This window comes from Cuculus canorus, chromosome 9 (genome assembly GCF_017976375.1).
Source record: "Cuculus canorus isolate bCucCan1 chromosome 9, bCucCan1.pri, whole genome shotgun sequence".
Taxonomy (NCBI): domain Eukaryota; kingdom Metazoa; phylum Chordata; class Aves; order Cuculiformes; family Cuculidae; genus Cuculus; species Cuculus canorus.
The window spans coordinates 1529007-1541241 of NC_071409.1; the positions used below are offsets into that span (position 1 = coordinate 1529007).

The following is a 12235-nucleotide window of genomic DNA, read 5'->3' on the forward strand; positions in this document are numbered from 1 at the left end:
AGATAAAAGACTGTCAATTGGAAACATTCTTGGGTTGAATTAAAAGCAAGAAATGACCTTTTTGAAAGTTCGCATTGAAGTAAGCCTCCATTAAAAAAAATAACCTTACGCCTTCTCAAGGGGAAAAAAAAATTACAAATTGAAGTTGAAGGTTCTAGTTCCATCTTGGAAACAATAGGCTGCTTTCATGAAAAAATCATGAGCTACTTTTCTATTCTGGTGGCGCAAGCAGCTAGAAGTTAGAAAGCACATGTCCAAAACTGTGCGAGAGCATAAAATGAAGACAGCAGTTATCTTACTGCAGGTGCTTGTAGCCTATTGTATCACACTGCAGAAATAGAAGTGGGAGTATCTTGGTGCACAAATCGTCACCAGCATGGGGACGACCACTTGAATGCACTGGTTGTTAAAGCTCCTAGCCTTGCTTCCTGCAGACTTGGCCATACCTCTTGTTGCTCAGGAACAGAGCAGAGGCTCAGTCATACCTGTAATAAAGTCCTGCTAGATCCGTAGGTGTGACTCAGTAGCATTTCTCTGCCCCGTTCAGTACTTCACAGATCTGTAGTCTGTGTAGACGCTGGGGTGAGCTGAAGGAACAAGGCCAGAGTGGATTTTAGGGCTTGGAGAGATGCTGTGCCAGTGTCTGCAGACAGGTGGAAACATCCGCACGTAGGTGATACCATACTGAAGGGAAGAGGCATTATGCTGGGAAGTAGCATCTCTTGATGCTACTTGAAGAGAGTGATGGTGTGGCAAGACAGGCAGATTGAAATTATAGTCTTGAACAGGAGTTTGGTTTTGTACAGTTCTATTTATGATGCTGTGATTCCAGTTACACCTGCACAGCACCCAAACACATGCCTTCCTACCTGGGGCCTGATACTTAACCCCCCTAAAGCTATGCGAGGTCCGTGGTCAGTGGTTTTTTTGCAGTGTTTGCTATCAATTGACAATCTGTACATGGGAGTTACAGTCTGTTCAGAATTCAGTGGCAGTGCTTACAGAGGCAACAAGCCTGTACGTTCATCTGTAACTTGTTAACTTTTGGTTTCGCAGTTACAGATAAAGCCAGGCTTCCAGCCAGTGGGGTGGAAATGCTCGGCCTCCTGGTGAGTCTGACCACATAAGAGAGGTGAACCAGGGCCCCCTCCCAAATACTGAATTCCATGTGAAAACATAGCTATTGGCTTCTTTTGCTTAAACGTTGGGGGGTTAGGGAGCCAACCTCTTCCAGTGAGCAGGTAAAGGCTTATGAACTAGAAAGGAAGGGGCGGGAAGTGTTGATGTAGAGAGCGACTGCGCTGAGTTTTAGCAATGACGCACCTTCTCTAGCGCTGAAGCACATTCTGAGCTGTCTCTAGTTGAAGCTACCCTGAATGTTACACAACACTGGCTTCATTTTGTTCATTCTTCAGTGGAGATTCAATAGGAGATGAGACCAGCTAAGGAATTTGAGGGAAGGAGAAAATTCACACACACGTTCCTCAAATGCGTTTGTGGCTTTTCCTCCTCATGATATGATTAAGATGGGTGTGTGTAAGCCATCAAGGGCAGCATGCAGCAAATGGCAAATATTCCACACCCTGTCCCCAGATACTTCATATTCTTGTGCACTCTCCATCTCAACTGCTGCTTTTACTATATGTCCTCATTCTCATTATTAATTTCTAGGAAAATACTCTTAGAAATAAAATTCATATTTAAGTGTAATTGTTTAGTCTTGACATATTTACTAGCCTGTTTTTTTAACATTTCTCATTTAGTCTGTAGACAGCTGTATATTTTTCAAACACGTAGTCAGCGTACAGGAGGTTTTCCTTGCAAGGAAACAGTGCCACGATGAATCCTGTGCACCTCCAATTTTCCTGAGCAGTTACAAGGGTGACTTTACTCGGTATCAAAATTAACTAACAGAGCTGCAGCTGAATTAGAGCTCAGGCTGACTGACGTGTCTCAGTCATCTCAGTTACCCTTTAATAAAGATGATGTAACATCTGTGAAATCAGCAAAGTAACTCCACACTAACACTACTCCATTAAGATTAGAATTAAGGGCTATTTCTTTTTTAATGGAGTTGAAGGCTTTGACTCAGAAATACTTAATCTTGGATATATGGAAGGCTGATCCAGATTTACCATTTGACATTGTGTTATCAAATCAACAGATTTGTACTGTTTAGTATTACAGTAAGCAGCTTGGAGCACAGATGTTCCTCTGGGCAAGATGCTGCTGGGGGCTGTGCTGGTGTTTCCTATTTATGAATTGCTTCAGTGGAGTTGGAAACCATAAGACAAAGATGCTAAATGACCACAAGTTACTTCACCACCTAAAGGCAAGCTGTTTGCATGTTTGCTGGGAATTAAACTATTTGTCAGAAGGAGCATGATACATTTTGTGAACCATTATCCCTCCTTTACGCACCTTTTGTTTTTACTGTCAAGGGGTGGTGGGTTTTATAGCCTCTAATCTTGGGGAGAAATGAAACCAAACCTGCTATTTCAACGAGTCAGTTAATAGCAGAGTACACGGCACTCTTCTTCCCCAGCATGCTGCATGGGCTATGCTTATTTTACCAGTTATCAATTCCTTACAATGGATTCACTGAGCTACCAGATCATTATGTACACTTAACCCTGCCCCTGAGAGCCCACCTTTACTGAAATTTCTGCACCAGAAGAAGTTAAGGAACGAAATTTGCTGCACAAGGCTTAGCAGCTTCATACCTTCCCAAACTGCCATGCTCCTGAACTGGCAACAGTTCGGAGAACAGGCTTTGCCTCGCCTCCTTCTCCTGCAGCATTCCTTGTTCTGTTTGTGGTCACTAAATGCCACCACAGCAATTGGGTTGTATTCCTGTAAGTACCTGTATTTGTCTCTCTCTCCTCTTGCAGTTCCACTACAATTCACTGCGGTGAGTGTGGAGCATTTGCCGTTCCTTCCACTTTAGTGGAACGCTTGTAACAATGGACGGACACAAATGCGCTGCTTTGGGAGTCTTCTGCTTACCACACATTATCTCATCGGGTTTTAGAGTTTTGAGGCATCTCTAAAAGGCTTCCAGACCCACAGGGCAAATAAAACCCCCCAAAGTATCTGCACGATTAACTAAAAGCCCAAGATCCATTTGATGATGATTTAGGGCGCAGGTTGTGAACGTTTCTGACAACACTGGGCTGAATCCGCTGAACCTGATGGATGCAGCACTGAACCCACCTAATTCTCTGCTTGCTTCAGGTTCTAAAGTTAGCTCAGTGTTCTTCTAGTAGTGAGGGACCCAAACCCGAGCCCAGGATTGGAGATGCTGAGTACAGGGGAGGGATGACTCCTCTGGTCCCGCAGCTACGCTGTTTCTGATGGCGTTGCCCTTCTGGCCAGCTGGGCACACTGCTGGCTCCTCATTTCAATTCTCTGTTGGTGAGGGTGACCAGACTGAAAAATAAGAAAAACCAAAAGTAAAACTGAGAGAAAGGGGAAGCGTCTGCCATGTCAGTCGGGTTAGAGGGACAATTTTTTTTGCTGCTGCCGCCAGATGGCAGCGCCACGCTGGCCAGACCCAACCCAGCCCCAGCCCAGCCCAAACCCAGCCAGACTCAACCCAGCCCAAACCCAGCCCAGCCCCAACGAAGCCCAGCATCCAGCCAGCCCAAACCCAGACCCATAGTGACCAGATCTGCACCAAGCACCGCACCCAGATCCGCACCCAGTCCAGGACACAGGGTTCCCTCGGAAATGCTCCCTAGGGAGGCAGCGGCACTCCTGCTCCTCAAGCCATCCATCAGCCCCATCCCAGTACTCCTGCCCAGCAATTAATACTCTGGGATAATGATAATAAGCGTGGTCACGGGCAGTGGAAATCCCTGCAGGGGATTCCGAAGTCTGCTCCTGATCAAAAGCAGTTTTCCATGGGAATGTTCAGAGACCTGGTTGTAATGCAAGGTTATTTCCACACCAAATTTCCATGCTCAAATTCCTGGTGAATCACAGAGTTTTTCTATTACTGGAAACAAAGGGGAACATTGGTTCTACCTGTTGTGCCAAACTAGGGAATGAACTGTCTCTGCACCAACCAAAGGCCAACACCTGGGCAGCTCTGCACTTGGAAAGCTCTCTCAAACCAGGAGTAGAATCATAGAATAGTTTGGGTTGGAAGGGACCTTAAAGATCATCCAGTTCCAACCCCCTGCCATGGGCAGGGACACCTCCACTGGATCAGGCTGCCCAAGGCCCATCCAACCTGGCCTGGAACACCTCCAGGGATGGGGCAGCCACAGCTTCCCTGGGCAACCTGGGCCAGGGCCTCACCACTCTCATGGTGAAGAAATTCCTCCTTATGTCCAGTCTAAATCTGCCCCTCTCCAGTTTGTAGCCATTGCGCCTCATCCTATCACTCCAAGCCTTTGTGAACAGCCCCTCCCCAGCTTTCTTGTAGCCCCTTCAGGTACTGGAAGGTTGCTCTAAGGTCTCCTCGGAGCCTTCTCCTCTCCAGGCTGAACAACCCCAACTCTCTCAGCCTGTCCTTATATGGGAGGTGCTCCAGGCCTCCGATCATCCCTGTAGCCTCCTCTGGACCCATTCCAACAGTTCCATCTCCTTATGTTGAGGATTCCAGAACTGGACACAATGAGGTCTCACAAATGAAGAATAGAGGGGCAGAATCCCCTCCCTCCCTGCTGGCCACGCTGCTTTGGATGCAGCCCAGGACACAGTTGGCCTTCTGGGCTGTGAGTGCACATTGCAGGCTCATATCGAGCGTCTCATCTCCCAGCACCTGAAGTCCTTCTCTGCAGGGCTGCTCTCAATTACCTCAGCCCCCAGCCTGTACTGAAACCATGGATTGCCCCGATCCAGGTGTAGGACCTTGCACTTGGCCTTGTTGATCCTCAAGAGGTTCACACAGCCCCACTTCTCCAGCCTGTCCAGGTCCCTCTGGATGACATCCTGTCCTTCTGGTGTGGCAACTGCACCACTCAGCTTGGTTTCATCTACAAATTTGATGAGAGTGCATCTGATCTCGCTTTCTGTATCATTGATAAAGATATTAAACAGCACCAGTCCTAGTACGGACCCCTGAGGGACACCACTCATCAGGAATCTCCATCTGGACTTTGAGCCGTTGACCACTACTCTCTGAATACGACCCTCCAACCAGTTTCTTCTCCATCAAACAGTCCACCCATCAAATCCATCTCTCTCCAATTTAGAGATAAGGATGCTGTGGGGACTGTGTCAAAGGCTTTACAGAAGTCCAGATAGATCACATCCGTTGGTTTACCTGTGCCCACTGCTGTGGTTACCCCATCATAGAAAGCTGCTAAGTTTATCAGACAGGATTTGCCCCTGGTGAAGCCATGATGGCTGCCACTAATTAGTGTGTTCTTACTACACTGGAAAGAGACCAGCGTCAGTCTTCTCCAGCCTGGCAGGGGCTGCTGGCCGAGTGCATGGGGTGAAGGAAAGCCGGTAACACGCTTAGCGCCGCTCTGGGTTTTCCCATCCTGCGCTTTAACACAGGAGGACAGGCTGAGAGTCCTGGCCTGGGACTACGTTGTTCTGGGACAGTTTTCCCAGGTCTGTTACAGGTAGTTTGTGTGATGTTGGAAAAAGCCACTTTACATTGTCACACCTCCCTTCTGTTATTCCCAGGAGAGACATGGTGACACGGAAGACATGGACAAGCGCACCAACAGCTGTAAGCTGTTCCACTCCGCGTGTGTGCTGGGGGAGATTGGTTTTGGCTGACATTTTTAGAGACATTTGATATAACCATCCACAACAATTAACAGCCAGGAATACAGGAGGCAAGAGCTGGTAATGCAAGAAGAGCATCATGTTTCTTTACACACAGAATATAAGACACCGAGACTGGAAAAAAATCCAGTCTTTCCTTATCCAAAGCAGACTCAGCACCCTGCAACATGTGCAGCACATTCCACCCTCTCCAGATGCCCAAGGAAGGCCCATGGTACACAACTTCCACCTGATGCAGGCAAACACAGCCTGAGCATTATTCCAGAGTGGGTGGAAGAAAGGGAAAGAAACACGGTTCTCTTTGGACAGTGATTTTTAAAACAAAATGTTAAGTTGAGGTTTCCCCATGTCAACCTCTTCTTAACTATATAGACAGGAAGGATCACTTTAGAAACTGTCTACCTTCTATTCATAGCAACATGAGCATCATCAACCCCTAACTCATGTTTCTGCCTCTCAAACAACTACCTAGCTCAGCAGGTCGAGAGGTGACTGTCAGACCATGCACGATAACAGACGGACTCTGAAGACATGAACTGAACGTCTGGATCATGAGTCTTTACAAACTCTATCCTAAATTTATTTGCCTTTGCAATGACTGGCTGACAAAGAAAGAGAGACGAGACATTTCACAGGAGGGACGTCGACCTGTTGGAGCAGGTCCACAGGAGGCCACAAAAATGATCAACAGCCTGGAACATCTCCCTTGTGAAGAGAGGCTGAGAGAGTTGAGGTTGTTAACGTTGGAGGAGAGAAGACTTCCGGAGACCTTATTGCAACCTCACAGTACTTCAAGAAGGCTGATAAGAAAGATGGGGAAAAACTTTTTAGTAGGGCCTGTAGCAATAGGAAAAGGGATGATCGTTTTAAACTAAAATAGGAGAGGTTTACACTAGATATTAGGAAGAAATGCTTTACATTGAGGGGGATAAAACAGAGGCTCAGGTTGCCCAGAGAGGTGGTGGCTCCTCCATCCCTGGAAACATTCAAGGCCAAGATGGATGGGGCTCTGAGCAACCTGATCGAGTGGAAAATGTCTCTGCTCAGTGCAGGTGAGTCGGACCGGATGACCTTCATAGTCCTTTTCTACCCAAATCATTCTGTCATTCTGTGATCTTTTCTTTAACTACTCTGAAAAACACTAAAGTCAACCATTTCACTACCTGAAAGTTCTCCTGATGTGGAGGTTCAATATGACGCCACGTGCCATCCCTCCGTTCATCTATGAATTGAGGCAGACAAGCGGAGGCCTGAAGAAAACACATTCAGGTAAAATCCCTCTCAGGGACTGTTTGCCTAGTTCTAGAACAGATCCTAGAACCGATTTCTCAATTAGCTCCTCAACACCACAGAACACTTTTCATTTCTGCTTCCCTCCATTTGCAAATACAACTCAGCCATCTCCCAATCCCAGGAAAGTTCCTATTCCCAGGGAAGTGAGGTGTGTTTGGACTTCCCAGGCAGATTCTGAACGATGGCCCTTTTTACACCTTCCTGATTACATCTAGGTAATGTTTTCAATCTCAGATTTGGATGGCTGAGAAATAAGCTGTAAAATATCCCTAGCTTTCTGTACTCCTCCATAATTTTTCTTTGACATACATTCAGTCAACCCTGATCCTTTTTGCTTCTTTCAAAACTTCCTTTAAAGATTATTCCCAAAGTTCACACCCCAACATCCTGCTGAGTTAAGAAAGCAAAATTGTACACTTACAGGCCAGAAGATTCCCCTTGAGTCAATCAATAGTTGTATTTCTGACTGCTTTAAACCAATTGTTTCAGATGTCACTATTCCAAAAAGGTTTTTTCCTGATCAATATCTCTGGCAGCCATTCAGATAACCTATCAGTGAAACTAATTGCTGTTAAAGCTATGCACCTATGAGCCATCAGGCTTGGATGCATTTTCCTTATGCAATTGCAATAGAAAACCTCACATCAATTCAACCCATGCAAAGCACAAGTACTTTCTGGGATGGGCATATCTCAATTTGGCAGAACAAATGTATTTTTTTTTCAGTGTTTTTTGTTCTCACCGCGAAAAAAAAAAAAGAAATCCAGACCATTTCTGTTATTCCAGCTCTGTCAGTGTGCTGGTCTGAGCAGTCAGTGTGCTTAACTTTAGTTTTTAGTATGGAAATAACTGTGCTGGCCTGAGTGGTGTGCACACACTGCATCTGCCAGCACGCATGTGGTTGGATAGGCCAAGTGTTTCATAAAAACACAAAGTTCCCAAGAACATATTAGTCCCTGTGGTCATGGGGGCACTGGGTAACCTTCCAAACTTGCTGGACTTTTCTATACATGATGCAAGAAAACAAGCCAAAATCGACACCTGTGTAAATGAACAGAACACTAATGAACCCACATGCCACTTTGCACCCTGGTTTTACAGCTCATGACGGCTCTCAACGATCTATTTTAAATAAATAAGTGCCTGTGCTGTAAACAAAATGGTTGTCTTCTCCCTTTGACAGAAGTAGTACCAAATGCTTCAGAAGTGACCCCAATCTACCATTTGGCAGAGGCATCGATATACTCCTGTAGGAATCACCTACAGATGTTGTAGCACACTGTGCTGTATTTTAGTGGCACGTGGGGAAAATGAGAAACTCTGAGCTGTGTTTGATTGTTTCTCTTAAAGACACTGTGAGCAGTGTGTCTTAAAGACACTGTGTTTCTCTTAAAGGCACTGTGGGCAGGGAGATGAGACCACGGTTTTGATCAAAGCACAGTAAACCTGAGTTAATGAGACCTGATGAACTCATTCCAGGGAAGGGGAGTGTCCTGTCCTTGCACTGAACTGATGGTGAGGTCCTAAATACTGGTATAAACAGTTGCAAATGCATTTTCGTTGGGACCTCACTGCTGATGAAAGCATGCTTTGTTTACTGAGACTGACCAAGTCACTATTCAGATCAGAGCCAATCCCTGGTCTTTTCCAGGAAAGGTTTCAAAGGACAGATCTCATGAGGACTTTGCCTGAATTTCCAAGCAGGACCTTTCATTGTTCTGCGGACCATTTACAATCAAGTACAGCAATTTCTTTCCTCCTCCCCCACACTAAAACTGGAAACATGAGTGGGTGGTACAAAGCAGACAAAGATGACAAGATTCCAGTACAAAGCAAAGTTCCAACCTTTCTCCTCCTCGGAAGGGAGGTTGGAACTAAATATCTTTAACGTCCCTTGCAACCCAAACCAAATGATTCTGTGAGGTTTTAAGAGTATTTCTTGCAGGAAAACTATTCTTCTGACCAGCTCTTCTAAAAGGGTTATTCAGACATGCAGGTGTTGCAGAGATGCTCCCCACCCCCTCAGCTAAGCTTACTTTCCCATTATCCAGCACACTTTTTGCCTCACAGCTTAAAGGGATAACTGTAACACCAAGTGGCAAATCCTCAGGCATCAGTTCACTCTCCTGCTGTCCTGTCTCGTGCCTCCACTGCATCTTCAATTCTGCTCATCTCTGCAGTGGGAGGGCCCCTGTTCTCACAACGAAAAAGTAACATTTGAGTTGAGCAGCTCCTAAAGTAAGGTTGAATGAAACTTCATTTCCATCCTCACCTTCTTTCCATGATATTCCTCTAATTAGAATCATAGAACAGTTTGGGTTGGAAGGGACCTTAAAGATCATCCAGTTCCAACCCCCTGCCATGGGCAGGGACACCTCCCACTGGATCGGGTTGCTCCAAGCCTCATCCAACCTGGCCTTGAACACCTCCAGGGATGGGGCAGCCATAGCATCCCTGGGCAACCTGGGCCAGGGCCTCACCACTCTCATGGTGAAGAAATTCCTCCTTATATCAAGCCTAAATCTGCCCCTCTCAGGTTTATACCTGTTCTCGCTCGTCCTATCACCACAGCCTTTGTGAACAGCCCCTCTCCAGCTTTCCTGGAGGCCCCTTCAGGTACTGGAAGGTCACAATAAGGTCTCCTCGGAGCCTTCTCCTCTCCAGGCTGAACAACCCCAACTCTCACCCTGTCCTCATATGGGAGGTGCTCCAGCCCTCGGATCATCCCTGTAGCCTCCTCTGGACCCATTCCAACAGCTCCATCTCCTTCTTACGTTGAGGATTCCAGAACTGGACACAATCCTCCAGATGAGGTCTCCCAAGAGAGGAACAGAGGGGCAGAATCCCCTCTCTCCCTGCTGGCCACGCTGCTTTGGATGCAGCCCAGGACACGGTTGGGTTCTGGCCTGCGAGCGCATGTTGCCGGCTCACATCGAGTTTCTCATCCCCCAGCACCCCGAGTCCTTCTCTGCAGCCTGCTCTCAATCACATCATCCCCCACCCTGTACTGAAAACGGGGATTGTTCCGATCCAGGTGTAGGGCATTGCCTATGGCCTTGTTGAACCTCATGAGGTTCACACAGCCCCACTTCTCCAGCCTCCTCAGTGCATCGAGTGCCGTTTGAATGCAGCTTCAGACTGTGGTTTTTTGATCATCTATTTATATCTAAAAGCAATTTAGTGAGTGATCTGTCACTGTACAAACAGGCTGGTGGGCACGTATGTGAAATCCAAAGGGCACTGCAGCGAGGAAGGCACCACCAGAGCCACAATTTTAATCCTCTAGCAGGGTCAGTATTAATCAACTCTGTGTTTAAACAAAGGAGCTCATTTTCCACCCTGAAAAAAGCAGACACGGGAGCAGCCCCAAAGCTTGGTGGAGCTCATATCCAACTCAGCTCTTATAAAGGCGAACACGTTCAGTGCAACCAGATACTCCCCACAAGCTCTGCAACTGCGGCTCCAACACCTGACACACACAGAGCAGTTGCGAATTTTCAAAGTATTTATTACAATTTGTAACTTTTCTGCATCCTACTATCTGCAGAGTTTCTCTTTATAGCTGAATTTTCTACCAGTCTCACGTGAAAATTCAGGCAGTTGGGCTAATACTGCAGCAATTTCTGTACCTGAAATAAAGACAATAATCCACATAGAAAAAGTTTTATATCTATTTAAACTAATGTGGGTTTCTTAATGCTTGTTCCTTTCATGATATCAAACAAGTCATCTGCATCTATAAGTTGGTCCTATTTCTGTGACCATTCGAGTCTTGCAGTACCATATCGTGAATAGCACCGAGTGCTTTATTTGATTTGGAAGTAAATGCTGCCACAGTTTGCAAAACTGCAATTACATCACCCATTAAAACTGAGAAGGGAAATGAAGAACAACGCTTTACATTAAGCGATACCAATTACAGAGTAAGTACCTGATGCTAAGAAAAGCGACTGTTATATTGATGTGGTTGTATAATGAATAGGCTCTTGCCCTCTGCGTATCTGTTGGGCTCTTATGGTTTCAGGAAATGAAAGTCTACCTCCATGGGTGATCTCATGGGCCAGGAAATGCAGATTTCAAAGTTAGATTGCTGACAGGCCTCTTGGAATGAGAGCCGAGCACTGAGTTATACTGTTATGTTAAAGGTAGTGCTCCAACTACCCTGCCTGCACTCAACCGCTGCCTTTTTGGGGAGACACAGAAGGGCTGAGCCTCTGGAGATCATCTATTTCGATACCTGCAAAAGGCTCTTCAGGACTGCCATCAGTTGGGTTTTGGATCTCCCCGAGGACAGAGACACCACAACTTCTCTGAGCAACCTGTTTCAGGATTAGTGTGAGGGTGGTCAAAAAGAGTTCTTAAATTTCATTAATTTTTCTGAATTTCCGTTTGTGTCCATCGCCTCTTGCCCTTTCACTGGGAACAACTGAAAAGCATCTGGCTCAATCTCGTTTGCTGATTCCATCAGGGGTTTAAACACATTGATAAGACCTTTCCCGACCTTTCGTTTTCACAAGCGAAACACTATGAGCACTCTCAGATCCTTCTTACATGAGAAATCATAGAATCATAGAATCACTAGGTTGGAAAGGACCCACTGGATCATCAAGTCCAACCATTATGCTCCATGGTTAATCACCTTGGTGTCCCTTTGCCGAAATTGCTCCTGTAAGTCCATGTTTTTCTTGCACTGGGAAGCTCAGCACTAGTCCTGGCGCTCCAGATGCAGCCTCACCGGGGCTGAGTGGAGAGGAAGGATCATTTCCCTCAGCCTGCTCCAGCACCCCTCCTAGCACAGCCCACAATGCCTTTGCAACTAGGGTACGCTGATGGCTCCTGCTCAACTTGGTGTCCACCAAGACCCCCAGGTGCTTTTCTGTAGAGCTGCTTTCCAGCTAGTCAGGCCCCAGAGTGTACTAGTAGGTGGGGTTACTCTTTCTCAGGGGCACGACTTACCATTTCCCTTTGCCTAATACCATTAAGTCCCTGTTGTCCCAATGCTCCAGCCCATCAAGTATCGCTGTGAATGACAACACAGCCCTCTGATGTATCAACCACTCCTCCCAGTTTGGCATCACCAGCAAGTGTTCCACAGGGGCGCTCTGTCCCATCAGCCATATCATTAACAGAAGCGTTAAACAGCACTGAACCCGGTACCAGCCCCTCAGATACTCTACTAGAAGATGGGCTCCGG

The 12235-nt window shown here is 46.4% G+C and overlaps 1 long non-coding RNA gene across 2 annotated transcripts in view; it reads right to left on the bottom strand.

The window, feature by feature from the left end:
* Positions 1-15: 15 nt before the first annotated feature.
* Positions 16-12235, bottom strand: part of LOC128853016 (uncharacterized) — a 376001-nt gene continuing 363781 nt past the window's right edge. For both annotated transcript variants that reach the window (XR_008451224.1, XR_008451223.1), the window contains exon 7: positions 16-3429. This is a non-coding gene — a long non-coding RNA (uncharacterized LOC128853016). The remainder of the gene's footprint in view (positions 3430-12235) is intronic.